The sequence below is a fragment of the Odocoileus virginianus genome, chromosome 28 (genome assembly GCF_023699985.2).
Source record: "Odocoileus virginianus isolate 20LAN1187 ecotype Illinois chromosome 28, Ovbor_1.2, whole genome shotgun sequence".
Classification (NCBI taxonomy): domain Eukaryota; kingdom Metazoa; phylum Chordata; class Mammalia; order Artiodactyla; family Cervidae; genus Odocoileus; species Odocoileus virginianus.
The window spans coordinates 5,914,813-5,927,810 of NC_069701.1; positions in this window are offsets into that span (position 1 = coordinate 5,914,813).

A 12,998-nucleotide genomic window follows, 5' to 3' on the forward strand; every position below is an offset into this window, starting at 1 on the left:
CTTGTATGCTCAACTCCTAGTCCCAGGTATTGTGCTTGGCATCTTACATATGTTATCCTCTTCAATTATCCCACTAACCCTGCAAAAGAGTTATTACGTAGCAGATACCACCGGATTTCTACACCTTAACTGTTCTCTCCTTTGTCCTTAGAAAGAGAGCCCCACCTTGATGTTAGGTTCTTGATACCTAGAGTGTATATAAAATGACTGGAACTCTAGCAGCTGTCTTGGACTCTAAAAGGACTTTAAGGAAAGAAGCCACTTGCCAAGGAGGCAACATAGAAATAACCTGAGTTCCTGACACTAGAAGACACTATACATCCCCTGGATGGTCTCCTTATGTAATTCTTTTACAAAAGAAAGAAATAAACCACTATAATTTTGGATTCTATTTTTATGTTGCCAAACATAATCAGAAGTGCCACAGAACTGGATTCTCATTTTAGATTTAGGAACCCAAGTACACAGAGGTTATATAATTTATCTGATATTACACAGGTAGGGAGTATTGAGCAGAAATTATCCACTTGGCAGTATGATTCTAAGGCCAATGTTCTTGAATATATGTTATAGGCTCTCCAAAAAAGAAAATTTTGCTTTTGTATTTGGTATAGAAGAAGCAAACTAGTTATCCATTGATGCTTTTTATATGCCAGGCATTGTTCTAGGTATTATCAGATATATTATCATGTTTTTTCTTTAAACTTGGGTTTCTCTGAATCTAAAAATTAGGTGATTAAATTATTATTATTGTTTTTTGTCATCTCTGTAAACCAAAACCAAAGATCTTTCCTACAGTTTGGCAGGGAGCACTTGCTAATCTACAGCCAATCTTTTCCCCAAGTCAGGCAGCTCCACGGGAGAAAGTGATCTCTTCATTTTTGATGAACACTCAGACATGAGATTCAAACAAGCCAAACGTGGTCTTGTCCTTGGCTTTCTTTTCAAAGTCACGCTCCTGCTGTGGAAGCTGTATTAGAACCTTAAGACCCATTGCAAACAGGATAAAGGATAATAGAAATAAATAGCTCTCCTGCCACAGGAAAGAAATGAAAAGTGGAAGAGAAAGGCTCTTTTCCCAAGCAGCAGCTTCATATCACAAGGTTAAAAAAGAAAAAATGCCCATACAACACAAACATATACATGCCCCATAAAAATACAGCAAGTGAAAACTGAAACTAGACAATTATGAAACACCAAACACCATGTTATACTTAAAGTACAAATGAAATGTTTAACGTGAATGTAATTAATTAAGTAGTTGAAGTTTTAAAAAAGAAAAAAATGGTATTTAAGCTTGAGATTAAAAACAGGACTTTCTTAGCTTAGAAGCAAGGAAAATATCACAAAGAAGGGGAAAAAATCAACATATTTGATTATTTTAAAAAAATTAAAAGAAATACAAATGACAAATAGGAAAGATTTGGGTTTTATGAGAAATGAAAGAATTATACATTACAATGATAAATAATCATTTCTAACACATCAAGCAAACATATTTAAATGATAAATCTTAATGTTAAGCAAAAGATAATTAAACAAGTCCTACTGAGGGCAGGGAAATAAAATGCATAGCATCTCTAGCAAGAATTTTGGCAATGACTGACTATTTACCCAAGAACTCAGACCAAACTGTCTATGTAAATATTTTTATTTTTTCAAATATTTTATCAGCCATGACCTTTGACTCTTTCTTTAAATAAAAACCACTCTTAAATTATAAATATTTGCTTTCACTGAAGATATTTATCTAATGAAATGCACAGCAGGCTCTGTAGATTTCCAGACATGATTTAGTAATGCTAGATTTATCATAAGAAGCATGAAGTTTCCCAAGGGAGCTAATGAAAGTGCTTTGAAACCCTCGATAAGGTGAATGTTTTAGGATGATGGCTAGGGCAAGAGTCTCACAAATTCACTCACTCATCATTCAGCCAATGGTTTTGATTGTCTACTATGTGTAAGGTATAAAGGCAGACCCTGTGTATATGATGGTGAACAGGAAACTTGTCAGTTGTCACCCTCAAGGATCATCTAGTACAGTGATACAAATAGTAATCAATTTAGTACACAAAATAATGGGGACATTGCAATTGTAGAAATATTCATGTCTTGAATGAGGTTGCATGGTACCCTGAGAGCAGATACTAGAGAAATGAGGCAATGACAAACCCTTTCATTTTGTTGTCAGTGTAATGGAAACTTTTATCCACAGATTTGACTCTTGATTTCAACTATTCCCCAACACACTTGATGGTCTCTGTAGTTTAGCTAATGAATGAGCCTTCCTCCCTGTGGCTTTGCTGTTCTCTCTTCAAGGCTTTGGAAATTTGTGAAAATCTCTGAATTCATCCCTTATGAGTAGCAGGGGTCTATCCTACAACTAGTATTTCTATCCTTAGCGTTAGAACTCTCTAGAAATTATGGTGTTTAAAGAAACCCCTGTCGTTAGTTGCCGTGAAATCAGTATCTGTCTTATCCACAGCTTTATCCTCTCTCTACAACTTGTGCCCACCATATGCATTATACATAGTTCTTTGTTGATTAGTTACTGGGATGGCTTATTTAGAAGAGCTATAAGAAGGTTCTGAAAAAATGACTTGCAGCTCTGTTAGTCAGAATTAGCTGGTGGGCTTAAGAAAGAGAGAAATAAAGAAAGAGAAAGAAAAAAGAAGCCAAGTCCACATGTACTAACTCCAAAAAATATGGAACCAGAATCTCTAGGGATGGAACTCAAAAAACTCATATTTTTTTAATCAAATCCAGGTGATTCTGATGGAATCTCTTGGAAGTCCGTATGAAGGAACATTTGAGGTGGTTAAAGGATCAATGGAGGCTTCCCTGGTGGCACAGTGGTAAAGAGTCGCCTGCAATGCAGGACACCTGGGTTTGATCCCTGCATTGGGAAGACTCCAAGGAGGAGGGAATGGCTACCCACTCCAGTATTCTTGCCTGGAGAATTCCATGGACAGAGGAGCCTGGCGGGCTACAGCCCACGGGATTGCAAAGAGTCAGACATGACTGAAGCAGCTAAGCAGCCTCAGCAGCAAGGATCGCTGAGTATTACTCTCCTTTTATTTTATTATTTTACTGACCATGGCACTGTGATGAAATTGATGGGATACCATTGACACTAATGAGGTAACAAGGTAGAGGAGTGATCCATATGAATGACCAGAAATGTATAGAAAAAGAAATAGAAAGGAATCTATTTGTATACAAGAAAGGCTAGACATAAATCATTTTTCAAAAATAGATAGTTATTGTCAAACTTTACATACCATCTATTTCCTCAATAATCGAATCATAAAATATATACTGCATGCCAATAAAGTTTCCTACCTATGCTGTGAGTGGCAAATCTGATTTTGTACTTCGCATCCTCAGAGTATTTAAATAGCGATATGGATACTTATGCAAATGTATGACTGAGGAAAAAATACATGATGGGAAAGGAGGAAAGTAGAAAAGGTCTTAGTTTCCTTGAGCACTAGCTATAATGCTGGGTTTTTATGATGCTGCTCTTGTTGTTTAATCAACAACTCATGTCCAACTTCCTGTGACCCCATGGAGTGTAGCCCACCAGGCTCCTCTGTCCATAGGATTTCCCAGGCAACAATACTAGAGCAGGTTGCCATTTCCTTCTCCAGGGGATCTTCCCGACCCAAGGATCGAACATGCACCTTCTGCATTGGCAGACTGATTCTTTACCACTGAGCCACCAGGGAAGCCCTTTTATGATATGGGTGATCTACAAATATCTCATTTAAGAATTTGATTATAATCACTTTAGACACGAGGAAATCAAGGTTTTAAAAATGAATTGAATTCTGAGATTGCTTCATTGCTGAGTCTATGCTCCTGCCTCCAGTAGACACATAACTAGGATGACACAGCCTGATTTTCCTCAGGACAGTCCCGATTTATTCCTGTTGACTCAGCATAATCTTTGACAGCATCCACTTTCACCCACAGAAATATCCCAATTTAGGTATTAATTATGTGGCCTCTAAGTATGGAACCCAAATATTAGATGTAAGTAGACTATAGATGTCAAAGGTGGACCTCTGTGAGACATACTTTGGAGTCAGACACATCTACATTCTAATCCCTCCTCTTCCACTTAGTATTGTTGACATTGTTTAGATGCTAAGTTATGTCCGACTCTTTTGTGACATCATGGACTGTAGCCCACCAGGCTCCTCTGTCTGGGATTTCCCAGGCAAGAATATTTGAGCAGGTTGTCATTTCTTTCTCCAGGGATTCTTCCCAAGCCGGAGACTGAACCCACATATCCTGTGTTGGCAGGCAGATTCTTTACCACTGAGCCACCAGGGAAGCCCTTCACTTAGTTCGGGCTTGGCCAAAAAGCTTGTTTGGGTTTTTCTGTAACATTTTACAGACAAAAAAACCCCAAAGAATGTTTTGGCCAACTCAATAGTATTGTGTGTTGGTTACTGAAACTGGAATCTTGGGCCAATTACCTTATCTGCCTAATACTCAGTTTCATCAGCTACAAAATGGAAATAATAATGCCATCTTCCTCCTAGGACTGGTTGAAAATTGAAATTTCAGGAACAATATTTACATGACACAACATAAAGGATAAAGAAAATAGTTCCTCTCCAAGATGTAACAAGGACAGTTTGCAACTGTCTGTTGACCTTAAGTAATGGAATGAGACCCACACTTTTGAAATCAGACGGGGACAATCATTCAATCATGACATACTTAATGCCTTGTGGGAAGCATTTTCACTTCACATCACTGTTTTGTGCAACATGTCTGAGTTACGGTTTCTTTCTGGAGAACCAGCATTTGACCGGGAGATGACAAGATGCACAAAGCCTTGTCTTTCTATCCAGTAGAAAATTACATGGTTTCAACTGTCTGGTGTTCATCTCTTTGCAGCTTCCTTTTGTAATTTGTTTCCGGGTTGAAACAATATCGAATCTCTCAGTTTGGAGCCTTTCAGCAACATGTCATGGACACGGGTAGGGAGATGAATTGGAGACTGGGATTGATGCATACGCACTACCACGTGTGAAATAGTCAGAGGTTGGAAGGTGTAATAGAGCACTGGGAGCTCAGCTCGGGGCTCTATAGCCACCTGGAAGGGGGGCTCCGAGGGAAGGGATATATAAATACATGTATAGCTGGTTCACTTAACTATACTGCAGAAAGTAACACAACACTGCAAAGCAATTTTATTCCAGTTAACTAAAATAATAAGAGGCATGTTATCTGAGAGATGAAGTCTACCCATTTAACGTCTGAAAGTTTTACAGTCTACCACTGAGCATATAGAAGCCAGCAAAAGAAAGGCAAGCATTAGGCGCCATTTTATTCTCTCCAAATGATTGTCGGTTTAGTTTATGTGTTGCCTAAACGAGCACTGATTGTCAGTTTCAGTTCAGTGCAGTCGCTCAGTTGTGTCCGAATCTTTGCAACCCCATGAACCACAGCACGCCAGGCCTCCCTGTCCATCACCAACTCCCAGAGTCCACCCAAACCCATGTCCATTGAGTCAGTGATGCCATCCAACCATCTCATCCTCTGTCGTCCCCTTTTCCTCCTGCCCTCAATCTTTCCCAGCATCAGGGTCTTTTCAAATGAGTCAGCTCTTCGCATCAGGTGGCCAAAGTATTGGAGTTTCAGCTTCAACATCGGTCCTTCTGATGAACACCCAGGACTGATCTCCTTCAGGATGGACTGGTTGAATTTCCTTGCAGTCCAAGGGACTCCCAAGAGTCTTCTCCATCACCACAGTTTAGGTATTACTAAATTTAGCATATGAGAAATATCAACGTAGGTCTCAGCCTTCCTCACTTTTTACCTCTCACAACTGGCCTTTTTGTTGATCTGAGCTCAACTTCATTTTACCCTATGTGCTTAGTTTCAAGGCAACAATCAAAATGACTGTGATCCCATTCCCAGACAAGTCAAGGCTTGAGGACGAGCTGTAGGACATCAATCAGGCCAATGAGACCCTTAAACATCTTTCCATGTAATATCCTCACTAAGGAAATGGCAACCCACTCCAGGATTCTTGCCTGGAGAATCCCATGGACAGAGGAGCCTGGCGGGCTACAGTCCATTGGGTCGCGAGAGTTGAACAGGACCGACCCACTGCACCGTCACCACCACCCCACCATAGCTGTCCAGCCCTTGGCCCATTAGCATAGTGCCAAAGGCAAATACTGGCAGGTGTCAGCTCCACACGGCTTACACTAGAAGGAAATGCACGGTCCTCCCCAGCAAGACATCCAGAGGACATGAGCTTCTCTGAGGAGCCGTCTTCCTCCCTGAGAATTTTCTCCTTGCGTAATTATCAATAGCAAGATGACTTTAGCCAAGTTGCCATCTAGATACACCAGTGCCCGGAAGAAGAAAGGGGATGTGTCTTCCTGGAGCACCTTCTTTCTGCAGATAACCCTTTCCCAGAGCCCGTAGATGACTTCCCTTAGAGCTGGTGGGTTTGAATTGTTCTCACACGGGCTCCTCAAACCTTAACTGGCATGGAAATGGGATTATGGTTATTTCCATTATTGCCTCAAGACAAAGTGTTTAGGGTAGAATGGAGTGAAAAAGTAACCACAGGACTGCTACCATCCTCTTCACTTTCATTCTTCAACACTATCGAAATTTGTTGTTTGTGTGCTGTGTCTACCTATCAACTTATCACTGTGATTTTAGACTCTTCCACAGAGCTGTGTGTTAATTTGTGTTAAGTCACTTCAGTTGTTTCTGACTCTCTATGACCCTATGGACTGTAGCCTGCCAGGCTTCTCTGTCCAAGGGATTCTCCAGGTAAGAACACAGGAGTGGGTTGCCATTCCCTCCTCCAGGGGATCTTCCTGACCCAGGGATCGAGCCCGTGTCTCTTGCATCTCTGCACTGGCAGGGGGTTCTTTACCACTAACACCACCTGGGAAGCCCCAGAGTTATCACAAAATAAATATTTGTTGAGTGATTATTTTGATGTTATCTGCAATAAAGGCCACTTCCTAACTGAAAGAATTTTTATGACATTTGACATTCAGATGAGTACCATTACTCTTAGCTGGTAGCAAGCCAAGAAAATGAGGCCACAAATGCATTAAAAAAAAGAAAAAGGAAACAATGGGATAACAGGTAATCAACCCCCTGCTGAGGGACGTAATGCAGACTGCCCACAGAGGAGTCTTCCGAGATAGCAGCTCTCTCTAAGGACGAGGATGCTGTTTTTTCCTGCAGGTCATTCAGTTTGAGTCTGTATTTATTTATTGGCAAATGAAGCTACAGGACAGAATGGAAACCACCTGGGTCTCACAGTGAGGCTTGGCCTGCAGGTCTGCTGAGCGCCTGTCTCAGACATTTTGGTAGTTACTCTAGCATTCACTCTGAACCTCAGTTTACTTATCTATAAAGTGGGAAAATCATAATTATACAAACACTGCACACCTAATGGTGGATCTATCCACAACCAATTGCGATTAACCAGGGTCATGTTAAAAAGCATTTTTTCCTGTGAGTTACGTAGGTTCTAGATAATTCACTTTACTCACTCCCAACTTTTCCTCCATGCTTGCTTCTGAGTCTTCTGATTTTGCATCCATTTAATTCTTTTTAATTCAATATTTAATTTTTCTAGCCTTTGACTGAAAGCGTCCTTGGGGATTCTACTTTGACTCCCCCTTCTTAGGATTGATGATGAGATAAATTACCTTCTGGAAAACACTACCTGAATCAAAACATCCCTGACACTGGTTTTCGGTGCCCCGCCCTCCTGGGTAAGTTAGTTTAAGCTGATATGGGGGCTAGACTCAGGCAAAGTCAGGTATGGAATTAATGTTTGTGGCAGCTGTTGTAAACAGGATAGCAGTAGCTCTTATGCCCCAGTGGGCATCAGAATCACCCAGAGGGCTTGCTAAAACTTTCATTGCTGTGGCTCATCCCCAGAAGTTCTGATTCAGCCAGTCTGGAGGGAGGCTTGAAAATTTACATCTCTACTGAGTCCTGTATCAGGTGATACTGATCCTGCTTCCTGGGAAACTTTGGGAACTGCTGTTCTAAGGACTCTACAGATGTTCATTGTAGCTGAATAAGGAGCAGCCAAGGTGGTCTAGAGAGGCCCTCTCCTCTCAGTTCAGTTCAATCACAGTCGCACCAGACTCTTTGCGACCCCATGGACTGCAGCACACCAGGCTTCCCTGTCCATCACCAACTCCCGGAATTACACAAACTCATGTCCATTGAGTCTGTGATGCCATCCAGCCATCTCATCCTCCGTCGTCCCCTTCTCCTCCCGCCTTCAATCTTTCCCAGCATCAGGGTATGTTCAAATGAGTCAGCTCTTCACATCAGGTGGCCAAAGTATTGGAGCTTCAGCTTCAGCATCAGTCCTTCCAATGAATATTCAGGACTGATCTTTAGGATGGACTGTTTGGATCTCCTTGCAGTCCAAGGGACTCTCAAGAGTCTTCTCCAACACCATAGTTCAAAAGCATCAATCTCTCCCCTCAAGTTTAGTTAAATCAGCAAACAGGTAAGTATGTGCCATGCATAAGTTTAAAAATGTGAAACAATATTCCCTGCCCTCAGGGAGCTTACAGTTTAGAGAAGTGAACGTGTGAACAGATGTTGTCCAGCACACAAAAAAAGTCTGTGCTATAAGTATTCACAGGGTACTGTGGGAGAGTGGATGAGGGGAGAAAACCTAGAAATCAGGGGTGGGGGTGGTCAGGAAAGGCTTCCTGGAGGAGAGATGGCTTAGTTGCCTCATTAAGCTTACGGTATAGCTTAGTTGTGGGAGGTATATGAAAGTAGCCCCTTTACCAAGAGAATTAAGAACGGACGTGGTGAGGGTGTATGAGAGGTGGGTGCACGGCAGAAGGATCACCAGTCAGCCTGGGACACTCTGAAAGGCTTCTTGGAACATAAAGTTTGTGATTCTGGCTTCAGGAATAAATAGGATTATCTCAGGCAGAAAAGATTCCGGAGGGAACAAGTTATCAAGATAAGGAAGAGCCACATGACTTTAAGGAAAGTAAATAATCAGTCTAGGGAAGGTAGAGTGTACATGATGTCAAGCATACATTGGAAAATGAGAACTGAATGCTGTGTATGGGGCAGATCATGAAGGGTTTCAGGTTCTAGATTAGCAAGCTTGGATACCGTTCTCTATGTAGAGTGTGGGGAACAGGACAGCTTATTCCCTACTTATAACTATCACTTGTTACTCAGATATGGCAGGTCAGGCCCGTTCTACAGTGCTGTTCTGGGCCTACAGTTACCTGCCCCGGAAGCAGTGTGGAAGACAGACACATCTGTGTTCTCACGAGCCTTGTGACAGAATGAGGGAGCGTGGAGGGCAGTAGTTGAGCGTCACAGCACTAGAAACAGTAGGACTCAGTAACTGAAAGTCAGAGAAAAAGAGAAGGGAGAGGACTCTGATTTTCAAGTTGGATTGTTTGGAAAATGATGATGTCCTAAACCACTTAAACAATGCTAGAATCGGTAGGACTGAGTAACTGATTGGATTTGGAAAATTAAAGAAAAAGGGAAGGCAGATGACTCTAATATTCAAGTTAGATTGTTTGGAGAAACTCTAATATTCAAGTTAGATTGTTTGGAGAAATGGCGATGTCCTAAACCACTTTAGTTGCTGGCCATTTTGACCTGGCATAAGCTCCCAAGGGAGCTTATTATAAGTAGAATAACAGCTAACAGTTATTGAGCATCCGTAGTGCCAGGCGCTAGTTATCTCACTTCCTATCCGTAATAGTATTGATGAGCTGGGGACTATTTTCATCCCCACTTTACAGAAGAGGAAAGTGACACCAGAGCTTTTAACTAAGGTCACATAGCCAGTAAGTGGTAGAGGTAAAATTTGAATTCAAACAGCCTAGACCAAACTCTTTGCTCTAGCCAGCATTTCTTTGCCACAGCTAATTCTTGTCTTACAGAATACTCCCCTTTGCCGAAGGAATACAGCCAGCTCTCGGGAAGGGCTGAAAATTGGGAAGGGAAACAGATGGCAAAAAAAAGTGGTCTTCATCTTTTCCCTGGTGGCTCAGCTGGTAAAGAATCCTCCTGCGATGTGGGAGACATGGGTTCGATCCCTGGGTGGGGAAGATCCGCTGGAGAAGGGAAAGGCTACCCCCTCCAATATTCTGGCCTGGAGAATCCCAAGGACTGTGTATAGTCCATGGGGTTGCAGAGAAGACACCACTAAGCGGCTGTCAACAACAACATCTTTTATAGCCACCTGGTGGAGTAAGGGGATACTGCAGGAACCTGTCTACTCAGTTCCCAAAGTTATGACTGAGTTCTAGGGTCTCTGGCTCTTTCTCTCTTAATTTTATTCCTATTTTTACTCTTATTCTCTTTCTAGACGCCAAATGCCTGGCAAAAGAGCTCTGACTGGGGACTTCCCTGTTGGTTCTGTGGTTAAGACATCGCCTTCCAATGCAGGGGTGTCAGTTTGATCCATGACTGGGAGAGCAAAGATCCCATATGCCTCGTGGCCAAAAACTGAAACAGAGCAGAAACAACAAATTCAATACAGACTTTCAAAAATAGTCCACATTAAAAAAAAACTTAACAAAAATAAAATTTTTAAAAAAGAGAATTCTAACCAAACTATGAATTCAGTAAATGACTAACCCAATTGTGGTTTAATCACTGGGGTCTGGGAGGGCGTGAGGGACCATCTCTGTATACAAGAGGCATTTTATCCCTTAACAATCACTGTAAATTGTAAAGAGAATTCCAAAATTTTCTATCATCAAATATCCCTGGACTTCAAATGTAATAGACCTGATTTTAGATCTGCTTTATACAAATGTCATTAAACAAGTGGTTTGTTCTCTCTGGGTTTTGATTTCCTCAAAATTAAAGTCTCCATAAATATCCTTGCCCAACCCAACTCACAGGTTGATTGTGATGGGCTGAACAGAACAACTTCTCCTCTTCCTAGGGTCAGGCAAGTTAAGTTCTTATCACACGTAAGCACTATTTTAAGCCTTTTACGTATTATTGACGTCACTCTCTCATTAACCCTATGAGATGGAGGCTGATTTATTCTCATTTCAAAAATGGAGAAATTGAGAAACAGAGAAGAAAAACTTGCTCAAGTATACAGATGTAAGCAATGGAATACAGCTTTTGAGGCCACGTTCTCAACAAGTCCTAACATGGATGTGACAACACTTAGAAATCAATAAAGCACGACTCAGACATAAGAGACTCTCATTACTCTCAACCACTGGATCTGAGTGCCGGAAAACAGTGCTATGGTCAGAGGATCAAACAATTGAAATATAACTGAGCATTTGGATCTTGGTTTATACAAGTTTTTCATACTCTGGTATTGTCCTATTTTGGTAGTTTCAGGAAAGAAATGTTTTCAATTTTGGCTCAAATTATTCCAAGGGAGTCTTTTGGGAAGCACTGTGTTTGGCATTTGTGATAAATATTTTGATGCCTCTCTCAGAAATTTTGGTTTTGCTCAGTATCATAGTTCATAAAATTTATGCGATTTATTGCTGCCTTGGGACCTCGGCCTCACTCAGTTCTAGTTCCAGAGTAAAGTCCCATGACCAAAGGAAAGGAGAGCGTGAGAAAAATGGAAAGACTGGCTGAGTCAAGGAGCGAAGAGCCAAAAGACCGTGGCAGGGAGCCAGGGAGGGGAGGGGATCGTCATCATTTCCCAAAGGAACATGCTTTCTCGAAAAAGAGTAATCAAGATGCTTTTATTTATAGGAGAGCTGCCAAATGAAGAGCAAAGGGTGAGGGTGTTGTCAGGATACAGTGGGGCTCAAAGGCTGGTGGAGAGGCCCCCTGGATGCCGGGCTGGAGCTCTGAGAAAAAGGCAAGAGTGTTGACCAGAAGCCCACCACTAATGTGATCATAGGCACAGTCTGCCTCTTTCTTTTCTGCATTTAACTAATTCCATGTAGGAAAGAGTGGGAAATGGGAGGTTTCTTTGATTCGTAGATTCATTTATGCAACAGGTATTAATTGAACCTCTCTTATGTGGCAGATCTTGTGCTGGGATGTGCAGACCTGAATGGAGGGATGGAGAATCTGCATACGTAGGAGGAGAGACATGATAGACAAGGTAGAAGACGCAAAACTGAGATGAGGCCAGGAGATATGGAGAGGCCTGAAAGTCAAGCAATAAACTTCATCAATAAGGATGAAATGAATTTTTTAAAACAAAGCCTTTAACTTTTTATTTTGTATTGAGAGTCCCTTGGACTGCAAGGAGATCCAACCAGTTAATCGTAAAGGAAATCAGTCCTGAATATTCATTGGAAGGACTCATGTTGAAGCTGAAACTTCAATACTTTGGCCACCTGATGCAAAGAACTAATTCATTGGAAAAGACCCTGATGCTGGCAAGGATTGAAGGTGGGAGGAGAAGGGGACGACAGAGGATGAGATGGCTGGATGGCATCACCGACTCAATGGACATGAGTTTGGGAAAACTCCAGGAGTTGCTGATGGAGAGGGAGGCCTGGAGGTCTCCAGTCCATGGAGGAGGAACTGCAGTCCATGGGGTCTCAAAGAGTCATACATGACTGAGCGACTGAACTGGTTGGGGTATAGCCAATTCCCTTCACAATCACTGCATTGTCATGGTGAAGAGGCTCACATAACTCAATAAAGCTATCAGCCACGCTGTGTAGGGCCACCCATGATGGATGGGACATAGTGGAGAGGTCTGACAAAACACAATCCACTGGAGGAGGGAATTGCAAACCACCCCAGTATACTTGCCATGAGAACCTCATGAACTGCATAAAAGGACAAAAAGATATGACACATCCCCCAGAATTGCCAGAAGGTGTCCAATATGCTACCAGGGAAGAACAGAGGAAAACTACTAACAGCCCCAGAAAGAATGAAGTAGCTGGCCCAAAACCGAAATGATGATCAGTTGCGGATGTGTCTGGTGATGAAAGTAAAATGTGATGCTGCAAAGAACAGTATTGCATAGGAACTTGGAATGT